Source organism: Schistocerca nitens, chromosome 6 (genome assembly GCF_023898315.1).
Source record: "Schistocerca nitens isolate TAMUIC-IGC-003100 chromosome 6, iqSchNite1.1, whole genome shotgun sequence".
Taxonomy (NCBI): domain Eukaryota; kingdom Metazoa; phylum Arthropoda; class Insecta; order Orthoptera; family Acrididae; genus Schistocerca; species Schistocerca nitens.
The window spans coordinates 573,191,279-573,215,474 of NC_064619.1; the positions used below are offsets into that span (position 1 = coordinate 573,191,279).

General features: G+C 40.4%; 1 pseudogene; it reads left to right on the forward strand.

Annotated features, from left to right (window-relative positions):
- Window positions 1-2,985: 2,985 nt before the first annotated feature.
- Window positions 2,986-23,796, forward strand: LOC126263477 (uncharacterized; annotated as a pseudogene).
- The last annotated feature ends 400 nt before the right edge of the window (window positions 23,797-24,196 follow it).

A 24,196-nucleotide genomic window follows, 5' to 3' on the forward strand; every position in this document is an offset into this window, starting at 1 on the left:
CACTGGAGATGATTCACAGACATCACCGTACAAGTTTTCTTGTCTGTTCCGACTCTCTTAGTGCACTGCAAGCGCTTCAGCAAATGTATCCAGTAGACTTGTTGATTCAGCTCATCCATGACTGCTTACAGTGGCTCCAACGTCATGGCAAGGAGGTGATCTTTTGCTGGGTACCTGGCCATGTTGGGGTACAAGAGACTGAATGGTTGCAGATGTTGGACAACAAACTGCGGTCACTCAAATCGACCACAAAAGCTTGGTGGACTTCGTGTCAGCCTCGCCACTGGAAGGAGGTTTTGCTTACCAGACTGCGTATCAGGCATAGCCCTTTCACATATAGCTTCCTCCTCTGGGGCAAGGATCCACCTTTCTGTGAAGTTTGTGGTGTGCCGCTCCCAGTTCAGCATATTGTGGCTACGTGTGGTCTCGCTGGAGATCTGCCCACCGTCCTCGCAGATTCCGATACCAGTGTTAGCAGAGTGGTGCAATTTTGTGAACTATCAGGCCTCATCCCTCAACTGGTGGGGAAGGGCGGCAGACTTTAGTATGTTTATAAACTGCTCTGCATGTGGGGACAGCCTTCCTCCCCATCCATGTGATTTCATGTTAATTTTTTGTCAGGGCGCTGATGACTGTGATGTCGAGCGCCCCCTCAACCCAACTCATCATCATCACGGATTCAGAAAATATCGTTCTTGTGCAACACAGCTAGCTCTTTATTCCCATGAAGTAATGAGTGCTGTCAACAGGGGATCTCAGATTGATTCCATATTCCTAGATTTCCAGAAGGCTTTTGATACCGTTCCTCATAAGTGACTATTAATCAAATTGCGTGCATATGGAGTATCATCTCAGTAGTGTGACTGGATTTGTGATTTCCTCTCAGAGATGTCACAGTTCGTAGTGATAGACGGTAAATCATCGAGTAGAACAGAAGTGATATTTGGCATTCCGCAAGGTAGTGTCTTTGGCCCTCTGCTGTTCCTGATTTACATAAATGATCTAGGTGATAATCTGGGCAGCCCCCTTAGATTGTTTGCAGATGATGCTGTAATTTACTGTCTAGTAAAATCATCAGATGATCAATTCCAGTTACAAAATGATATAGAGAGAATTTCCGTATAGTGCAAAAAGTGGCAATTGGCACTAAACAAAGAAAAGTGCAAGGTCATCCACATGGGTACTAAAAGAAATCCGATAAATTTTGGGTATACGATAAATCGCACAAATCTAAGGGCTGTCAATTCAACAAAATACCTGGGAATTACAATTACGAGCAACTTAAATTGGAAAGACCACATAGATAATATTGTGGGGAAGGTGAAAAAAAGTCTGTGCTTTGTTGGCAGAACACTTAGAAGATGTGACAGACCCACTAAAGAGACAGCCTACATTACACTTGTCCGTCCTCTGCTGGAATATTGGCGCGCGGGGTGGGATCCTTACCAGGTAGGATTGACAGAGGACATAGAAAAAGTGCTAAGAAGGACAGCCCGTTCCATGTTATCGCGCTATAGGGGTGAGTGTGCCACTAATATGATACGTGAGTTGGGGTGGCAGTCACTGAAACAAAGGCGGTTTTCTTTGCGGCAAGATTTATTTATGAAATTTCGATCACCAACTTTCTCTTCCAAATGTGAAAATATTGTGTTGACACCCACCTACATAGGGAGAAATGATCATCATAATGAAATAAGAGAAATCAGAGCTCGAACGGAAAGCTTTAGGTGTTTCTTTTTCCCTCACACCATTCGAGAGTGGAATGGTTGAGAAGTAGTATGAAAATGGATCGATGAACCCTTTGCCAGGCACTTTAGTGTGAATTCCAGAATAACGATGTAGATGTAATACTTTTAATTTTAGGTGCAACATCAATTTTTGGCACCACGTCTATAGTGACAGAGTTGAATAGTCATATCTTGGGAACTGTACAGTCTAGATGGCTATGAATTGTCTTGTTTTGATGTCAGTGCTACGTCTCAGAAGTTACCATTACAAATAAACAAATCAGTCCTTTGTTTATGGCAGTAGTTTGTATGAAAATAGTGTGCTAGCCAGAGATTTCTGTTTTGGATTTCCATATATTGCTCTTTTATACATTTATAAAATGACTAAACATAAAAGTATGTTTAACATATTGGAGCCGATGGTCATACCAGATATGTTCACTATGTTTTAACCATAAAATCCAACAGACGTACATCATACGTTCACACTTCTGACTTCTTTATTTGTGATTTTAACGTGTTTTACATTTGCAATTGGCAAGACTAATTGTTGAGCTAGTCGCAAGTGCATTGTTGATGGTTAGTACATGCCTGTCTCTCGTGAATGTACCAGTGTTACGTGAACTGCACCCTTTCTCAGGATATTGTTGAAGGTTGTTTCGTTCCTTATCGGCTGCCGTGTTGTGCTATTGTTTGCATCCTTCCTGTGTGTAAAACCTTATAAAACATGAATATGGCTTTACAGAAACTCTCCTGTGAACCTTGCAGAACTAGCACTCCTGAAAGAAAGGATATTGTGGAGACATGGCTTAGCCACAGCCTGTGGGATGTTTCCAGAATGAGATTTTCACTCTGCAGCAGAGTGTGTGCTGATATGAAACTTCCTGGCAGATTAAAACTGTGTGCTGGACCAAGACTCGAACTTGGGACCTTTGCCTTTTGTGGGCAAGTGCTCTACCAACTGAGCTACCCAAGCACAACTGACGCCCCGTCCTCACAGCTTTACTTCTGCCAGTACCTCGTCCCCTACTTTCCAAACTTTACAGAAGGTCTCCTGCGAACCTTGCAGAACTAGGTTCGCAGGAGAGCTTCTGTAAAGAGTGAGAACAGGGTGAGAGTCGTTCTTGGGTAGTTCAGTTGGTAGAGCACTTGCCCATGAAAGGCGAGTTCGAGTATCAGTCCAGCACACAGTTTTAATCTGCCAGGAAGTTTCATATCAGCGCACACTCCGCTGCAGAGTGGAAATCTCATTATGAATATGGCTAAGAGACATTGCTTGTTAGACTTAGAGATTGAAGTACTTTTGGACAATGTCTCAGAACTTGATGATCTTTCGGACAACATCGGCAATTTTTCAGAAAATGAAGATGATTCACATGAGTTGGAAACCTGTGCTGCTGATAGAAGCGATAGTAGTGAGTATGAAGAAGCTAATGCACAAGTTTCCATTAGTAAGGTTTGTCAACAGCCCGCCCTGCATAACGAATGGTGTCATTTTGTTGCACTCCCTGAATTGCCTCTGTTTGAAGAAACAAGTGGAATTCAGGTTCCTGCCTATACGTTATCAACAGAACTAGACTGTTTGTTGCAATTTTTTTATCACAGCATGTTTCTAAAGGTAAAGTCAGACAAAATATATGTTACACTGATACTATTTCTGATCTTCACCATCAGATCAAAAACTGTTTGGAAAAAAATGGAGATCACTGAGGACACATTAATTATATCAATCTTTTGCAAACATTTTGCATGTGTGTGTTGTAAAGAATCCTAAACTTAGGGATTATTGGTCTGAAGACCCTGTGCATTCTTCATCACTTGCTTCTCAGCTAATATCACAATACAGATTCTTTGCCATATTCAGGATGCTCCCTGTGAACAATAATGCATTATGGGTAACTCAACAAGAACCAGGCCATGACCCTCTGCGTAAAATAAGACCTGTTTGGGACATTTTCACAGAAAGATGCAGAAAAGTATTTCACCCATCACAAAATCTGACTGTGGATGAAGCAATATGTTCTTTTCGAGGAAGAATTGGATTCCGTGTTTATATGAAAGACAAACAAGAGAAATATGAGATAAAATTTTATGTTGTAAGTGATGCTCTAACAGGTTACATGTGCAATGCTGAAGTTTATACTGGAGGAAAAGGAAATGTTGACAATTCTGTCAAATGCCTGCTGCTGAGGCTATGTACCTCTTACTTGGGAAAAGAACATGTGGTGTACGTGGATAGATTTTATACAAGTCTTTCAGTCCTTGAAGAACTATGGGAAAGAAGTACATTGGGATTTGGAACTGTGATGAATAGGTTTGCCTAGAGACCTAATAAATCAAAAACTAAAGAAAGGAGAAATGACTTTTCTTCGCAAAGGACACCTTTTCCGCTTGAAATGGAAAAACGTGATGTACACATGTTGTCATCACAGCATAAGATGACTGCTTCGCATGTCAGTGTAAAATCCAGGAGTGGATATGTTGAGGTAGTAAAGGCAGATGTTGTTCTAGACTACAACTTGTCTAAAACAGGTGTTGACAGAGGAGACCAGCTGACGAGGTACTATCCCTTCCAGCGAAAAACTGTAAAATTTTGGAAAAAGATTTTCTTCCATATTTTTATGAGGGCAGTTGTGAATGCCAACATTATTCAAAATATCAAAAACATATGCATTAGCAGATTTTATATGTAAATTAGCATAGCAATTGGTTCAAAAAGGAGGAGCAGAACTAAATAAAGACACACATTTAGCATCTGGAGTTGCAAACGCAAACAGACTCACAGCATATCATTTTCCTGAGAAACTGCCTCCAACAAAAAAGAAAACAGACCCAACTAGAATATGCAAGGAACAAGGGAAAACTGCAGGAAAGGTAGTGAGAAAAGAGACCAGATACTACTGTAGGCCATGTAACAAAGGTCTTTGTGTTCCCAAGTGTTTTGAAAGATTTCATACCCGAGTGACATTCTCTAATTTGTAAAAATGAGAAAAAAAATTGACAATAAAACACTTTACCTATAAATGAAGCATTTAGTATTTCCTGCTGACAAGTGATTTTAAATCAATAGCCTACCATTTCCTGTGACTTATGAAAATTTTGTCCACTTTGGGGAAAAAGAAATGCTGAAAAACAGTATCTTTAGAGTAATATCTACAAATCCCTGTATAATTTATTTGTGCCAAATGTATACATATCCGTAAAGAGTAAGGATGGAAGGTTAAGCTGAAATAGTACCTAAAGAGGTAAGTGGATTAGTGAATTTATTAAAAAATTGTAGCAAATTTCCTCAGGATCCAGGTATTAACTGGATTGCCGACCCATTAGGCTCCAGTGTGTTAAAAAATGCAAATTGGGGAACAGATATATCAGATGTCTTTGCACCTAAATTTGTAAAAAAAAAAGAAATGTGTGACCTGTGGAGGAAGTGTAAATAACCAGAATAATATGTCTGAAGTGACGACATCCCATAGTGCTTGGTGCAAGTAAAGGGAAGCTAAATTTTCTGGTTACCATTGGCAGTGTGGCAATCAAACTGTTATTGAACGATTTCGTAAATCCAGAACTACTAAGGAAATGTTTGTATGGGAAGACCCAGAATGTGAATGAATCCTTCAATAATAGTGCATGTGCCTAAAAATGTTTCTATTGGCCTCATGACTCTGAAGTTAGTGTGTCTGACACTGTAATAACTTTTGATGGTGGGAACTATGAAACACTGAAGGTAGGTATGAGATTAGCGCAGAACACTGATAGAGGTCTGTGAGAACTTTAAATGCTTCGAGTATGCCGAGCAGAGTTTGCTGTTTAGTAAATGACCAAAGAACCAAGAAAAAAAGAAGAGGGGAAGTATTGGGTGATGGTGACATTGGAGAGGACACAGGATAATTGGAGTGTATTAAAGAGTTAGAACTGTAAGCATATAAAAGTTTATGATAACAAAAACTTGGAACCTTTTTTTTTCCTATAAATGACCATCATTTCAGGAAGTATTGAAGATAGAATCATGAAATTTCCACTGCATGCCAAGAATAAGATTCAGGACATGTGAAACTAGAAAAATAAAAATGTCCTACTTTCTTCACTTTTTTATGTTATGTAGTCACAAAATTCTGCTATAAAAATTAAAGTTTGCAAAAAAAACAACATAACTTACCTCTTAATACAATTTTTGCAGTAATTCTAATCCAGTATATTTGTACAAAAGCACATTCATTATATCTACAAAAGCACATTCATTAATTGTGGGAAGTTGGTGACACATAAACTTCCCGAGATAATGGATCACAAAGTTTGATAATTTAACTTTGGCAGCATGGGACATGCAGTGTTCCCTTATAGTTATCTAAGTGGCCACCTTCAACAGAAATTAAAGCAGAAGAATTACAAAATACAGTGAAGGAAAATTTACAATTCTAGGTGGATGACAGTATTGGTTAAGGATTTTGATCTCTTTCTATTTTGAAAAAGAAAACCAGCAAGATTTTTTCCCTCCACACCCTTCAACATGCTAGGCATACACCATGTGAAAGCGGTATTTTTTATAGACCTGGAGACTGTTCAAAAGAATGGATTATACAATATAGACATGTATTCATATCCCCTGCAGAATCTGTGATCTTTGCATGTTGACATCTGTTGGGTGTCCAAGTTAACTGTTTCAGTATTCCACGTTTCGTTTACCCAGGAGCAGTTTCTTCTAGCCTTCTATAACCTAAATCCATTTCCTACTGTCCTATCCTAGAAGTAAATATAGACTTAGAAGATGTAATGTAACAATAAAATTATGTTACTTAAGATCTAAGTGTGAAAGCAATGAGTACCAGTATATTAGTCAATGGTGATAAAAACAATGTAACATAAAGATTTAAAATTTCTTTTAAAGCGTGATTATGTGGGCATGGTCATAAACATGTGCAGTAAAAACAGAGAATGTCCTGTAAAAAATTTCCTTCATCTATTGAAACAATTAATTTGTACGTTTTCTATGAGGAATTTTGGAACCTTTTCCATAAGAGAGATTGAGTACTACAATTGTACATAAACCTAAGATAGAAGAGGAAGTGAAAAGAAACCATTCCGTAAGTGGAGTATGACATACTAACATGCAAGCAAAAAGGCAATACCTTGGTGAATCAGTCATTTTGTGCCATAGCCTGGACTTTTGTTATCTCTGGTGAAAGAGAGCTAATGAACTGTTTGACAGCTGCTGCACTCAAACAATACAAAAGACTTCAGTTATCTCTGATGAGAGAGAGCTAATGAATGTTGTTGTAATCAATGAATTGAAAGAAAAGTAAACGCAATTACCTTTGATTGAGAGTACTGTAGTAATGATATAGTCTGATCAAACAGAGCGAATGTGTCTCATGTTTTTATCTATGAAAATGAAACAATGTGCATGTGAAGTAATTGAGAAAGTACAAGGAAATGCAACACAAAAAGAGCAATAAAATATGTAAAGGGAAGGCATTTTCAAGATTATAGCATTCAATGAACAACTGTATGGTTGAACAGGCATACACCAAGATTCGGAACAAACATTAAGTATGAAAGAAGGCTAATAAAGAGACACTATCCTTTATTAAAGCAAGATGAATTATGTGATATACATTTTTTTTAATGGAAATGCAGAGGGGAGAGCTAAGCTCTTGTAAATTCTGATAAAAAATGATTATGTAAGAAATGATGAATCAAGACATGTCACAAAGAAAGAGAATGGTAAATGTGAAGGTAACTTTTGTAATGTGTGTAGTTAGGAATTAAAGAAAGCGTTGATGATAACTGTAAAATTTATCCTAGGGGTTTGGTCGTAAGTGACTTTAAATAGAGATACAAAGAATAATTGGAGAAAACTAAAAGTTGTGGTTATTTGGTTGAAATTTTCAAATGTTAGATGATGTTGGTAATTAGCCAAGTAAGTTTGATTACACAACATTTTTCATCTCGTTGGAGGCATCTGTGGCGTAACATGTCGATTCTGCAGAATAACATGTTCCATTTCTAACATCGCAGGCCAGCAAAAGATTTTCGTGGAAATAGGGAATGTTGCTTGGTAGTTTTTAAGTGTGGAACATCCCACTGTGTACCCTCTGGTTTGCCTTATGTGGGGACTGGGTGCAAAAAACATCAGCTCAGAGCTTTAACAATGCATGATGGTAAGTGCGTCTCCACTGGCTGTGAAGACCCATTTGTGCCATGGTGTTGTGGCGTGGCAGTGCCTTGGAAGTCACAGAACAAAGGGCACGGGCGAAAAGTCAACGTCAGAACAGTTGAGGATTATACATGAGAACTGTCAGTCTGCAATGTATCAGTACAGCAATACATGTTGTGATCTATTTTGAGCTACAAGTTAAAAGAGATCTGGTTCAGCTACAGTTGTAAATGAAGTTGTTCATTGCACTTATAATACAGAAGAGTTATCGCAAAAGTGATTATGTCATTTTAGTAGCTTGAATAGACAGGCCCGCTACAACAAATAACTCAAGAACAATGATCCCAAGATATTTGTAAGGTAAAGTTGGCACACACATCAGCGAAGTGACAAATCGTGCATGGAGTGGAACAAATCATACCAGATACCCCATCCTGTTACAATTCGGTTGAGATTTCACTGTGCTATCCATGATATACAGTTTAACAGGTCACTGGCGGCTTCTAGAAATAGCCTCTTGTTTCCGCTTGGCAATCAGCCGGGTGGCAGTCGGTCATGTGTTGTAGGAGCATGGCATCGAGGTTAGCCTCAGCTGTGAAATTGTGTGTTATTTTGCATGATGTTCAGTCCTGGTTTAGCAAAGCTCGCTTTAGTACTATAATTCGTAAGTTTGTGTGCAGAGGGAACACTTGTGTCTTTATTTCACGAATTAGATGACAAACCATTTTCAAGCTGGACATCTGAAACAAAGTGTGCTTGTAAAGATAAGTGATATGCACCACACTTAGACATTAAAATAGTTGATGGAAAACAAAACAGAAAATTACAATTTTCTTCGAATAAAAATTATCCTTAGCTTACAGGTCACTCTGTAACAAAGAAATTGTATTGTTACACATGTGTTTTGGTTGATGGGTCTGGTATTAAAAAAGAACATTCTTTCAGAGTATGTGTGACAAAAAATTTTGACAGAAGAAACATGGCTGAATCATGCGTGAATTGAACATTCAGTTTCTGAAGGAGCGAAACTTCTAGCCATAAAACATAATGTGATTCTGAAACAAAAATAGATTCATAATTGAGAGACTTATTGATGTTGTTTGTTTCTTGGGCAAGCAAAAGTTTTGCATTCAGAGGACACTTTGAAGATGAAAGTTTTGATAACAAAAGGAGTTACTTCGAATTATTGGTAATTTTATTTACACAGGAACATTGATCACTTGCAGAGCACTGCTTGGTTCAAAGGAACATCAAGCACAATTCAAAATTAATTTATTGATTTGGTTACTGATGTCATTAATAATCACATTAAAGAAGAGTTACAGTCTTGTGAGTTGGCTGGAGTACAAGCAGGTGAAATCCTGGATGGTTATTGTAACTCAATAAATGAGCATTATTCTCAAGTTTACCCCACAAGATGGTTACCCAGGGTTTTCACACTGACAAAGTTGCTCAGGGTTTATCAGAAATAGTTCTCAATGCACTTTATGTTTTGGGAGATAACTGACAAAATATTGAGCCAAACATGATGCCACAGTAATAATGTAAACATGGAAGTGTCCAAAATTTTGTTAAGCAAAAATGGTCATGAGCTATATTTTTGCACTGTTGGGTTCATAAACTTCATCTAGTGCAGTTAGTCTTTTCATTTACAATCTTGTGGCATTCCATTCATTTTTAAGCAATGAAAGACATCTCCAAAATATACATGCAGAGTCATTGAACAGTGCTTCTGGCCTGTTAAGCATTTTTAGTAAAACTCGATTTCTTTCCCCGCTTTACCTTTACAAAAAAATATTTGTGTATATTGACCATCTCTATGTACTTCTTCAGACAAAGTTGCATGTGATTTTAGTGCAATGCTGAAATCAAGAAGACCATCTGTTTGTTAAAGGATATGAGATTGGAAGAAACTATGACCTCCTGTATTGAAAGCTACAGTAAGAAATTTCACTGTGAAATAAGTACAAGACTGTAACATTCAGTTCATTAAGGTGTTATCTTACGAGATATTAGATAACATGATATCACAAATCAAAATGCGTTTTGGAGAGCTCCAGATTATTCAGTTGCTGGATAAGAATTAGTTTGGAAATTATAATCCAAATTTTCAACAATGGAAGTGAACGGCCTTCTCCCAACTTACTATTCTTCAACAAAGAATGAGTGGAAAATGAGTCAAGAAACATTTATATTGACAAACTTAAATATGCACCACCTTCAGATCTTAAATTCGTAACAGACAATGATCTTCAAAATATTTATAATGAAGTAACAAAGCTTATCAAATTGATTCTTACATTCACTGTCACTAAGCTCCTCCTGAGAAGTATGAACAACCTTAAAAGAATTTTAAAAATTCCTTGGGAATTCAATGACAAATGATAGATTAAGTTCTCTCTGCACAATTAAGAAAAAACACTGGTTGAACAAGTGGTCAGAAGTTTAAACATATGTGATTGATAACTTTGATACATGAGTATCTCCTGGATAGATATAAGGTAAGCCGACCCACAATTAATCCATTTGCTTTGCCACTGGATTTGCATATTATCCATGCATTCCAAACACACTGCAGTAAAATAACTGTGCAAAAGGCACTAACCCAGACCCTTCAAGGTGTCAATTTAGATGCTTTACACAGTGTTGTCAAGGTATGAAATGACTGAAGAATACTGAAGAATCCACAATCTCCAAAAGCTATCGAAAAGTGGGATTCGTTCAACCTGACAAAGGAAATGTATCAGATCTGATTAATAATGGTGACACTAAAATTCTGTGTGTTTCATTGTGGGTAAGGTTATAGGGTTTCCTCTCCAGACGAGTGAGCATTTTAATAATAATGTTGTCACTGTTGAAAATGAATGTGTCTAAGACATCCATATACAGGAAATCAATGACAGTGTAGGAAGTGATAGTGACAGTGGTGTTCCTCAGTTGCAGTCGTAAATGCAGCAGTGAAGACAAAAAAAAAGAAAAAAACACATACTTATGCTGTAGATGTAGATGTTAAAGCTGGAAACCATATTACAGGAAAACATAAATATAACTCACAAGGGTCATTCAAATTAAAGGTTAGTTCAAAAAAAAATAATTTAGTAATATTTTATCAAGTGTGTTCTTAAAAGTCTAAAGTGTGATGTAGTACCCCCACCTGGAATCTCGGTTGCTATGAAAGATTGATCTGTATGTAGCCTGAGGTCTTGGTTGATTTGAAGATGACAGTTTGGTTACTAGTTTGGAAAAGCCAGTGAATATGAAATAAAGGCTGTGATGACAGATCGATCTGTAGTGTAGCACCATATTTAATGCACTTAACAATAGCCCATGCATTTTCTGTTACAAATTTTAGAATAGCTAGACAAGTTCAGAGTACTGTGTTCATCTGCCAACATCACTTTTCCATTACACTATAAATGATGTATTTTGGAGAGAACTTTGCTGCAGTGTACACTTGAATCGCATTTTTCGAAAGCTGCAAGTATAAATGTGCCAAATATGGCACCTTAGCTTCGCAAACACACAAATCAACACGGTCGTTGCTTGGTTGCTTGTTTTCCTCTCCCCAAAATGTGTCATTCTTAGTGTGATTTGTTGTTGTAGTGTGTTGGTAAATCTAATGTCAGTGGTTAAACATAGTACAGAATCTAAAAAACCTTTATTAGGTAAGAAAAAAGCCCTGACAAGTATTTTGATGCCTATTCCATACACATACCATACATAAACTACAAAATGAAGGGGGAAGGGGACCCTATACGTAGCCATTACTGCTTAAAAAGTCATTTCCCACATTTTTTTAAAAGTCCATTTAATTATGTAAAAATGGAGTTGCACTGTATGTTAATAGCTGAGCCAACAATTTAAGTTTCTGTGTGCAGACACCTAGTGTTAACTTCTAAAAATTATCCTTCTTGATACAAGCTGTCATTGCTTAACAAACTTAATTTTTCTTCCTGAGCATTTTATACGTATGCAGTGATCCATAAAGACAGTCTGTTGAGCCTTTTGAGGGATAACAGCCTTTTTAATTTGGGTTTATTTTTTAATGAAATTACCCAATATGACTGTTCCATTTACAACAGAAAAATATGTTTTTATGTATAAAGACTGAAATGCCAAGTGAAAATTTGTACCAAGGGCGGGAATCGAACCCGGATCTCATGCTTACTAGGCAGCTGTGCTAGCCACAACGGTACAGTGGTTCGCACGACTGCACAGATTACCCTCCTTGTGTTGAAGTAGACTGGGGCAGCCACAACGGTACAGCCACAACGGTACAGTGGTTCGCACGACTGCACAGATTACCCTCCTTGTGTTGAAGTAGACTGGGGCAGCAGTGAGAATTTGTATTGAGGAGGGAGGCATGCCAGAGTAATCCAAAAGGATATATGCACCACTGATTTGATTTCCTGGTGCGTCTTTACCCCTCTAATCAGTAGAGGACTTTCCACAAGCAAGTAGATTGCTTATCCTCCTGACCTGACAATTGGAATAGAGATCAACGTAAACATCATTTCCGTCCTTTTTGTTGGACATGAGAACCACACACATTGCATGTTGTACCACCATACAGTGAGACCTTCAGAGGTGGTGGTCCAGATTGCTGTACACATCGGTACCTCTAATACCCAGTACCATGTCCTCTTGCATTGATGCATGCATGCCCTTATCTGTTGTGGCATACTATCCACAAGTTCATGAATGCACTGTTGGTCCAGATTGCCCCACTCCTCATCGGCAATTCTGTGTAGATCCCTCAGAGTGGCTGATGGGTCACATCGTCCATAAACAGCCCTTTTCAATCGATCCCAGGCATGATCTATAGGGTTCATGCCTGGAGGACGTGCTGGCCACTCTAGTTGAGCGATGTCATTCTCAAGATGTGCACGTTGGGGGAGCGAATTGTCGTCCATGAAGACGAATGCCTCGCCAATATGCTGCCGATATGGTTGCACGATGGATTTGAGGACGGCATTCACGTGTTGTACAGCCGTTACTGCGTCTTCCATGACCACCAGCGGCGTACGTCGGCCCCACATAATGCCACCTCAAAACAGCAGGGAACCTCCACCTTGCTGCACTTTCTGGACAGTGTGTCTAAGGCGTTCAGCCTGACTGTGTTGCCTCTAAACACGTCTCTTACTATTTTGTGGTTGAAAGCATATGCGACACTCGTCGGTGAAATGAACGTGCTGCCAATCCTGAGCAGTCCATTCAGCATGTTGTTGGGCCCATCTGTACTGCGCTGCATGTTGCAAAGTGGACCTCGCCATGGACGTCAGGAGTGAAGGTGCGCATCATGCAGCCTACTACTGCACACAGTTTGAGTCGTAACATGACGTCCTGTGGCTGCATGAAGAGCATGATTTAACATGGTAGCGTTGTTGTCAGGGTTCCTCCGAGCCATAATCCGTAGGTAGCGGTCATCCACTGCAGTAGTAACCCTTAGGTGGCTTGAGCGAGGCACGTCATGGACAGTTCCTGTCTCTCTGTATCACCTCCATGTCTGAACAACATCGATTTGGTTCGCTCCGAGACGCCTGGACACTACCCTTATTGAGAGCTCTTCCTGGCACAAAGTAACAATGCGGACGCGATCTAACTGCGGTATTGACCGTCTAGGCAAGGTTGAACTACAGACAACACAAGCCGTGTTCCTCTTTTCTGGTGGAATGACAGGAACTGATCGTTGTTGAAACCCCTCCGTCTAATAGGCGATGCTCATGCATGGTTGTTTACGTCTTGTTGCAAAATTGTTTTTGATGTGTGAATAATCGTTCACTCTGACAATACTCATTGGAGAACTGGGTGATGGGAATGGCAGTTTCGATAGGAGTAGAAAGACTGTGCGATTTCGGACTGATATTCACTTGTTCTCAGTCGCTACCAACCTCACTTTCAGTAGTGTGTGGGAAAAATATCTTCATTAAACATAGAAATAAATTTAAACCATTTCATGTTCAATTACATACAACATTTTTTTTTTTAATTTGTTGTGTTTCAGGACGTGCCCATGCATCCATTTCAAAAATGGAATGCCATTTTTAACTATATGAACGTAAGGATAGCACAAAATCCAGTCCCTGAGCGGGGAAAATCTGCGACCTGACGGGGAATCGAACCTGGACCGCTTCAATTAGCAATCCGTTGTGTCGATCGCGCAGCCATCCAGGCGGACTACATAAACCATTGTGATTATATAGATTTTCCCAGCGTAATAAATGTTGGTGCTCTTAACGGATTTACAGCCAGATTTCATTGTTCTGACGATGCGATGTTTCGTTGGTCCAAATGACCACTACCTTTGGGTGAGATTGCAGGTGCACAATCACGCAGGAACTGAGGTAACATCAGCTATGACGACTCCGTTATACCCTGGGAACGCTGTGCCTGCATGAGAAGAGGAACGGCTGCCCTCTGGGAGAAGAAGAACCGCAGCGCCACAGGTGGCAAGAACTAACAAGAGCAATGAATCGTAAATTAAGATGAAACTAGTCGAAAACCAGGTCGCTGTTGTTTTATATCTGATAAAATAGAATTCCACATCTTGCTTAGAGGAACACCTTTATCTCTATTAATAATGTCAACAATGTCGGCCTGTTTCTGGGGTATAAAGGAGCTGCCGTATCTGGTGATACCTCGGTTTCGGCGTGTTTGTGCACCTGCAATCTCACCTGAAGATGGCGGTCACATTGACCGTCGACATGACGTGTCAAATGGTTCAAATGGCTCTGAGCACTATGGGACTCAACATCTACGGTCATAAGTCCCCTAGAACTTAGAACTACTTAAACCTAACTAACCTGAGGACATCACACAACACCCAGTCATCACGAGGCAGAGAAAATCGCCTACCCCGCCGGGAATCGAACCCGGGCGCGGGAAGCGAGAACGCTACATCTACATCTATACTCCGCGAGCCACCTTACGGTGTGTGGCGGAGGGTACTTATTGTACCACTATCTGATCCCCCCTTCCCTGTTCCATTCACGAATTGTGCGTGGGAAGAACGACTGCTTGTAAGTCTCCGTATTTGCTCTAATTTCTCGGATCTTTTCGTTGTCATCATTACGCGAGATATATGTGGGCGGTAGTAATATGTTGCCCATCTCTTCCCGGAATGTGCTCTCTCGTAATTTCGATAATAAACCTCTCCGTATTGCGTAACGCCTTTCTTGAAGTGTCCGCCACTGGAGCTTGTTCAGCATCTCCGTAACGCTCTCGCGCTGACTAAATGTCCCCATGACGAATCGCGCTGCTACCGCACGACCACGAGCTGCGGACGACATGACGTGTCGTCAGGACGATGAAATCGGACTGCATACCCGTGAAGAGCATCTACACACATTTCTGTGATTTTTAGCTCCTCGTCTTTGTAAATACTTACAGGCACTGAGCACAGGATTCTTTGCTAGCTATAGTTGACTGAACGACTGGCATATCTTTATGCCAGAATGATTTCCAAAACCAACTTCATTTATTTTAACATACAGAAAGACTTCACTTGAGTGGTTGCTTTAATACTTCTTTCGTTTCTTCTTATTTTTCTCCCGTTTTTGGGCGCCCGGTGGCGTCAGAACAATGTCCCGGTTGCAGTTACCCCATTGCTCATCACGTGTTTTTGTGACACCCGGTGTTAACAGAAAACATTGGATTGTTTCTCATTACAAGCAAAACAGCTTTTATGCAAGTGAAATTTTAAGTGTCCATTCGATAGACGGTCCCACATTAGTGTAATGAGACATTCGCTTTAACTGTATGTGTTAACAGACAGCAAAATACATTGACGGAAAATAAATTCCCAGTACCAAGACCTAATTAGTGTAGGGTAAGGAAATTTCGGGAAAACCTTAGTCAAGGTATAAAATATTTAAGTGATTAATTTTGCAAGTTCACAGGTTAATTTAAGCACTGCCATCAATGGCACTGAGGCAGAACCGGCTTTCATCAGAAAACACAACACACCTCCACCCTGCCCTCCAGTTATCTCTTGCTTGATACCACTGAAGTCGCAAACGGCGTTGGTTTGGGGTCAGTGGAATGTATGCTACAGGGCGACTGACTCGGGTCTACCCTTGAAGTAACCGATTTGTAACAGTTTGTTGTGTCACTGTGGTGCCAACTCCTGCTCTAATTGCTGTTGCGCGTAACACAATGGTCTTCTGTGTCGGTAATGCCACATGGCCATCCAGAGCCCAGTCTTTTGGCGACCGTTCCATTTTGGGTCCACTACTGCCAGCGAACATGTACAGTAAATTCCTATCAACTCTTTCTCCAGTATCCAGCTTCTCCTAGCCGTATTACACGACCCCGTTCAAACTCGGTGAGCTGTTGACAATGGCATCTTTGCCGTCTTAAAGGCAGTCTTTACTAGCATCAGGTACAGCGTGTATTTATAGCAAACCTAATTTGCATCTTCATACGACAGGCGCGAAGTTTGAGTAGACGTCGTATTCCAGGTGTAGAAACATCACTGTCAGCTTTCGTTTATCTTGCACAACTCTTTGGTCGTGTTGGGTTATTTTCCCACAGTGTACGAAAAATTAACCAGCAGACTCCGCACAAAATAACATGACCTATACCTGCACAGACAGCACGGCAGAGGAGGGAACAACGGTGATGATGGGGGCATCATTTTGAACAGCCACCGTGCAGCAGGGAAGATACAGTTGAACAGATGGCGTCTCCATGTAGACTTACACAGTGTAAAACTTCTATGTTACACATAGGGAGTCTGAAAACATATTTTTAACACGCTATGCCAGCACAAACAAGAATTCGACAGATATGATTGCTACAGTACTGAACAAGAAAGTCAGTTACTCAGTAAGATAGTACATAAATAACAGACGGCCACTTCAGATGGACGAGTGCACAGCCTAGCAGGTGACAGCCCACTGAGGCAGCTGTCCTTCAGGAATGAACAGGTGGACTCATCCAGCATTCAGGATACGAATGCGTTTCTGTGCAGAGGCTGCAATTATCTTGCATGAGTTCTCCTACAACAGTGACCGAGTAGTGACGGTAGCAGACTGTGCAGTAGGGGCTGGCGCATGAGATGGGGTAGTGGGGCTGGTGGACCTGGCGAACCAGCGTCTACAGTTATGATAACCACTAGAGGGCCTGTGACTAGAGCGAGAAAGATGCTAAAATTGAAAGGCAAGGCTGTTAAGGTAGAAACACCGCCAAGTGAGGCTCTCATGTCAGGCTCCATCATTGTATCAAGCCTTTTGACTTACTTGTTTTCACAATAGCTTTCTTCTTAAACACGAATACGCAGACACATTTCAAACACTTTTCATAAACTTCTTCTGACACGTTAGAAGTTGCAATACAGATCCGTTTACAACAATCGTAGGTAACCCCAAATCTACAAGGTTTGGACAAAAATATGAAAACATGTATGGTGGGTGCTTCCATATTCAAGATAGCTGAAGTGTTTGGTGTTTCAAGAGTCACCGTATCGAAGGCTTATACCACATTACAGAGAAAGCAGAAAATCATCATCCGCCAAGTCAAAACGCGGACGAAAGTGTTCGTTGAGTGATCGTTACAGATGTTATTGAAGAGGACTGTGACAAAAAATAAGAGCACGACAGCTCCAAAAGTCACTGCAGAACTAAATCACGTACTCATGAACCAGCACTTTATTAGGCATTGTAAGGTATTGTGGTTTGGTGTTTCCATATTTTTGTCCACCCCCTGTGTGTTGTACAAAGTAGGGGCATGAGGAAATAATTAAATTCTATCATAGTAGTGTAGACCTATACTCTTAGTGCATCTGATGATGCAGCGTTGAATTAGAGCACCTCTTGGCGGAATTCGTAACACAATAGCTGATTCCGGCTGCATTACCTTTCAACTTTACCATATTTCTCTGATAACTTTGTTTTAAATTGTAAGACATTTCCAGGGGCAGATATGGACTCTGACCACAATCTATTGGTTATGAGCTGTAGATTAAAACTGAAGAAACTGCAAAAAGGTGGGAATTTAAGGAGATCGGACCTGGATAAACTGACTAAACCAGAGGTTGTACAGAGTTTCAGGAAGAGCATAAGGGAACAATTGACAAGAATGAGGGAAAGAAATACAGTAGAAGAAGAATGGGTAGCTTTGAGGGATGAAATAGTGAAGGCAGCAGAGGATCAACTAGGTAAAAAGAGGAGGGCTAGTAGAAATCCTTGGGTGACAGATGAAATACTGAATTTAATTGATGAAAGGAGAAAATAAAAAAATGCAGTAAATGAAGCAGACAAAAAGGAATACAAACGTCTAAAAAATGAGATCGACAGGAAGTGCAAAATGGTTAAGCAGCGATGGCTACAGGACAAATGTAAAGGATGTAGAGCCTTATCTCACTAGGGGTAAGATAGATACTGCGTACAGGAAAACTAAAGAGGCCTTTGGAGAAAAGAGAACCACTTGTATGAATATCAAGAGCTCAGATGGAAACCCATTTCTAAGCAAAGAAGGGAAAGCAGAAAGGTGGAAGGAGTGTATAGAGGGACTATACAAGGGCGATGTACTTGAGGGCAATGTTATAGAAAGGGAAGAGGATGTAGATGAAGATGAAATGGGAGATATGATACACTGAAAGACCTAAGTCGAAAAAAGGCCCCAGGAGTAGAAAACATTCCATTAGAACTACTGACAGCCTTGGGAGAGCCAGTCCTGACAAAACTCTACCATCTGGTGAGCAAGATGTATGAGACAGGCGAAATACCCTCAGACTTCAAGAAGAATATAATAATTCCAATCCCAAAGAAAGCTGGTGTTGACAGATGTGAAAATTACCGAACTATCAGTTTAATAAGTCACAGCTGCAAAATACTAACGCGAATTATTTACAGACGAATGGAAAAACTAGTAGAACCCGACCTCGGGGAGATCAGTTTGGATTCCGTAGAAATATTGGAACACGTGAGGCAATACTGACCCTACGACTTATCTTAGAAGCTAGATTAAGAAAAGGCAAACCTACTTTTCCAGCATTTGTAGACTTGGAGAAAGCTTTTGACAATGTTGACTGGAATACTCTCTTTCGAATCCTAAAGGTGGCAGGGGTGAAATACAGGGAGCGAAAGGCTATTTAAAATTTGTACAGAAAGCAGATGGCAGTTATAAGAGTCGAGGGACATGAAAGGGAAGCAGTGGTTGGGAAGGGAGTGAGACAGGGTTGTAGCCTCTCCCCGATGTTATTCAATCTGTATATTGAGCAAGCAGTAATGGAAACAAAAGAAAAATTCGGAGTAGGTATTAAAATCCATGGAGAAGAAATAAAAACTTTGAGGTTCGCCGATGACATTGTAATTCTGTCAGAGACAGCAAAGGACTTGGAAGAGCAGTTGAACGGAATGGACAGTGTCTTGAAAGGAGGATATAAGATTAACATCAACAAAAGCAAAACGAGGATAATGGAATGTAGTCGAATTAAGTCGGGTGATGCTGAGGGAATTAGATTAGGAAATGAGACACTTAAAGTAGTAAAGGGGTTTTGCTATTTGGGGAGAAAAATAACTAATGATGGTCGAAGTAGAGAGGATATAAAATGTAGACTGGCAATGGCAAGGAAAGCGTTTCTGAAGAAGAGAAATTTGTTAACATCGAGTATAGATTTAAGTGTCAGGAAGTCGTTTCTGAAAGTATTTGTATGGAGTGTAGCCATGTATGGAAGTGAGACGTGGACGTTGAATAGTTTGGACAAGAAGAGAATATAAGCTTTTGAAAAGTGGTGCTACAGAAGAATGCTGAAGATTAGATGGGTAGATCACATAACTAATGAGGAGGTATTGAATAGGATTGGGGAGAAGAGGAGTTTGTGGCACAACTTGACAAGAAGAAGGGATCGGTTGGTAGGACATGTTTTGAGGCATCAAGGGATCACCAATTTAGTATTGGAGGGCAGCGTGGAGGGTAAAAATCATAGAGGGAGACCAAGAGATGAATACACTAAACAGATTCAGAAGGATGTAGGCTACAGTACGTATTGGGAGATGAAGAAGCTTGCACAGGATAGAGTAGCATGGAGAGCTGCATCAAACCAGTCTCAGGACTGAAGACCACAACAACAACAACAACATATGCAAGGTCAACTCTCTCCCCTCCAGGCCTGTTCATGCAACTTGGGGGACTACTGGTATGAGCACAGAACTGGTTACATTCGGTTTAATCCACTGACAATGGGAGTATCAGGTTATACTTGACGACATCACTTCCAGTGTCAGCTTACAAAATTGGACAACTTATATACAAGGTCACCCCACTCCGCTCTGTCCCCAGGCACCTCCTAATAATTTCTGGTGTCAGGTTACTATTGACTTGAGAGGGAGTATCAGGTTACTCATGAGGCGATGCACTAGGTATGTTTGGGGTCTTCCCCAGTCCTCTGCCCTCGAGGCCTTCCAGTGCACCTGATACTGGTTTCCCATGTCGAGGTACACTTAACGTTGAGAGGAGGTATCAGGTTACACATATGGTAATTGCATTTTGTAAAATCGAGGTTACCCCCAACTTAACTGATGTACTGCCTAGAACTAATTGATCCACTGATAAGGAATTCCAGGAACTAGTCACATGGTCTCTGGGCAGGAAAATGAAGGTCACCCTCTGGACCAATGGGACTGAAGGTCTCCGTCCTCCTCCTTCTATTAATACTGCACACTTGAGTGGGTGGCTTCTTTCTAGTGCTGTGCGCCATAGGGAAACGGTGTGGTTTGTTATAAATAAAAATGTTTACTCAGTTGTTGTCTGTAGGGAGTCAGGAAATAATAACAATGCTGTGACAGATTAACTTTTGATTTTTTGTCAATTTTTTTACAAAACACACTTAATTTTTCTTTCAGTCTCTGTTTATACTTATTTCACAATTTTACATTTCTATCATTTCTTCCATACAAAATGTGTGGGAAACAGGTGGAATAGTGTGCAGTCATACACAGGCACACACACACGCCACACACACGCCACACACACGCCACACACACGCCACACACACACACACACACACACACACACACACACACACACACACACACACACACACTACACATCTATGACATACGGTACATTCATCTCTTCTGCACATACATCCACTATAAATAACCATCCACACAGTCAATCACTCTCAAGAGAATAGTGTGAGTAGGGAAGGGTCCCAACTCCGTCCCCACAGATATATTGTTTTTCATCATGACATGACAGTCTAGCTCTCAGTTGCAATGCAAAGTGTACCAGTTGACCTTGAGAAACAGAGACTACTAGGCATACCAAAAGCAGAACGGTGCTAACGTCCTTGAGAAAGCACGAAAGCCCTCTTGTAAATTTCGGTTGTGTACATTTTTGACCTGGTTTCCACAGCCTCCACAGTCTGTGACCCATTTGCCCCACCTTTCATCAGGTCGATACCTTCTGGTTTTGAGGTGTTATTCCATAAGGATCACCAGCCAGATATCGAGACGTTTCGTTTGTTTCAGAATTGCATGTAATTACTTAATTGGATTGCAGCCTCTCGCCTAGTAGATGAAACTGACACTGAATAAGGAAATAAAGGCTTGCATTGATAGAGAACGACAAGAAATCTGGAACAGGGCAGAAACATGGAAGAGAACTTACCAAGTATCAAGACTGTCACACTTCCTTCTGACCAAGGGAGCTGTACACCACCTGTCAGGACATCGTGCATGTCTCAGCATGTCTCAGCTACTTACTGAAAACATAACAATGCACCTCAGACACTTTTGAATGTGGAGTAAGCGGCGCCCCGGACCACAGGGTGAAGCACAGAGTCCCTATGGCGGTCAGGGAGGCGACTAGAGTGATCTAAAGCAAATTGAAATTTCAGAACTAAAAACGTAATTCTACTGTCGTGAGTTGATATAACATACAAGGTGTTTGAGATAAGTAATGAGACTGACAACACTGTGTGCGATCTGACAACGCTGTGTTGTTCTACTTGCGTAGACCAGTGTGTACATCCCTTTCAGATGCTTAGTCCGACTTTCAGCCCCATACTGCCATCACGTAATTATTGAGAGTGCCATCAGTGAAGATGTGTGAGAACGAATTCTTCCGCGACGGCACTGTCGCATGAAACAAACATTGTCGGACTTCTCGCCGCATCAGTTCAGGGTGAAACCTCGAGCTGTCAACGATTTCCACCATCATCGTCAGGTGCTACTGTGACCTATGAAAAACGGAAACAAGCCTATGGGGAACATATCTTATCAAGAGCACAAGTTTTTCGCTGGCACAAATCATTTGAACGCGTTGAAGAAGAACCTCGCTATGGGAGACTTTCAGCTTTAAAAACAGACGAAAACTTCGAATGTGTGCGTGCTCTTGTGATATCGGACTGATGTTTAACAATAAGGATAATACGTGAAGTGTTAAGCATTTTCATCGAACATCAGATTCTGACAGAAAGGTTTGTACCAAAATAGTACCCAAAAATCTCACAACTGAACAGAAGGACAATCGAAGAAACATCTGCGTTGATCTTCTTGAGAGGATTGCTAGTGACCGCAAATGGTTCAGTCGTGTGACTACGCGTGATGAACTCTGGCTTTTTGAATACGATCCTGAGACAAAGAGGCAAAGTGAGGAGTGGCACACTGAGACGTCTCCTCAACCGAAGAAAGCTCGAGTGAACAAATCAGAGATAAGAACAACGCTGATTTGCTTTTTTGAAAATAGCGTCTCATGCATATAAAGAATTTGTTCCTCCAGGACAAACTGTTATCCAAGTGTTCCACAAAGACGTCTTTCAAAGGCTTAGGAAAAGGATGACGCGAGAGAGGCCAGACATTGCAGATAAATGGATGCTGCACCGTGACAACGTTCCATGACACGGAAGGGTTAGTAACCACACAATGCTGGCCTCATAAATTAAATTTGGTTGACAATGTGTGGGCTGTGGAACTTTGTGATTTGAACCATTGTGTTTTGCAGGAAAAACACATCTTCCTTAATACCCGAAAGAGAAAGCGTGCATACATTCAGTTCTTAGCTCAGAAATACGGAGGTGTACCCACAAAAGCTAAACTTTTCCCTATTCCTGTCATCACCAGGTGGAACTCGTGGTTTGAAAGTGTCGAGTACCTTGGAGAATATCTCTGTGATATAGTGGAATTTGTTGAAACTGTTGAAGATGAGAGTGTAGCTGTCAATTATTTTAGAGCTTTGACTTCTGCTGAAGCAAAACAAAATTCAGTGCCTAGCTATTTTGCTTGTTGAGCAGTGTTCAAAATGTTGCAATTTGCTGCTGACATTAGAGAGCTCCAGGATACCGTTAATTCATCTTCTGCAGTCTAAGCTTGGTGACCTTGCAAAGAGCTTTAAGTTACTAGAGGACGCATCGTTTTTTTTTTTCCGAGACAACTTCAGAAAAGCTTCTTAAACTGCCAGAGCATATGCAGGTACAGTTAACATCACTCTTCCAGTTTGTAGGTAAAGCAAGTCTTATAAAACTGAACCACTTGATGGATTGTGATACAGTAAAAATTGTCATTTCTTCTATAGGTAAATTGTTTGATCAGAGAAACATAATAAAAGGCAGTTTAGACAGTGCTGAAATCTCTCAGCTGATAAAGAAAATTCCCGTTCTACAAGAACTTCCAACGTCAGAATTTCTTATACCATACACATTGTTTAGGGTATTAATAATTAGTTCTTGTAGAGAAGGTAAAGATGCTGATGTTAATGGTATTCTTCTTTCCCTGAAAACAGAGTATGGACTTTTTGTGGAAGCTGCAGTGAAGGCTTTGCGGATCCCAACCAGTAATGTTGATAGTGAGGGATCATTTTCTAGATATTGCAATGTAATGTCTGACAGGAGAACAGCTCTGACCCCCAGTAATATGGAAGTCATGGTATCCTTGTCTTTCTCAGACTGACTTGTGTGTTGTGTACATAGACTAGGACAGGATAAATGTTTTCCAAACTTTCATGATTTGGTATTTGTGTTTTAATAAGATTTATAATTTTTATGGTTTTTCAATTTATGTAAAATAAAAGATTTTTCACTGCAAATGTGCCATTAATGTATTTCCTTTACCTTTTACTGCTGAAAAGTGGAAATAAAATTTAGCGAAATTATTGACGAAATAGAAAATAAAATAACTTTTTCAAAATGACGAAATCGGGCAAAAATTTTCACGATAAACAGGTGCCTCTATCTACAAGTCAGGCGGCGAGTACACATAGCACCAAAACTCGCAGCAGCTGAAGAAAATGGCTGGGACGGTCGTCAGAGTATTGTGCCCAAAATGGAAACAAAAGTTCGGCAGAAAACCAGTAAGCAGAGCATTAACCAGTA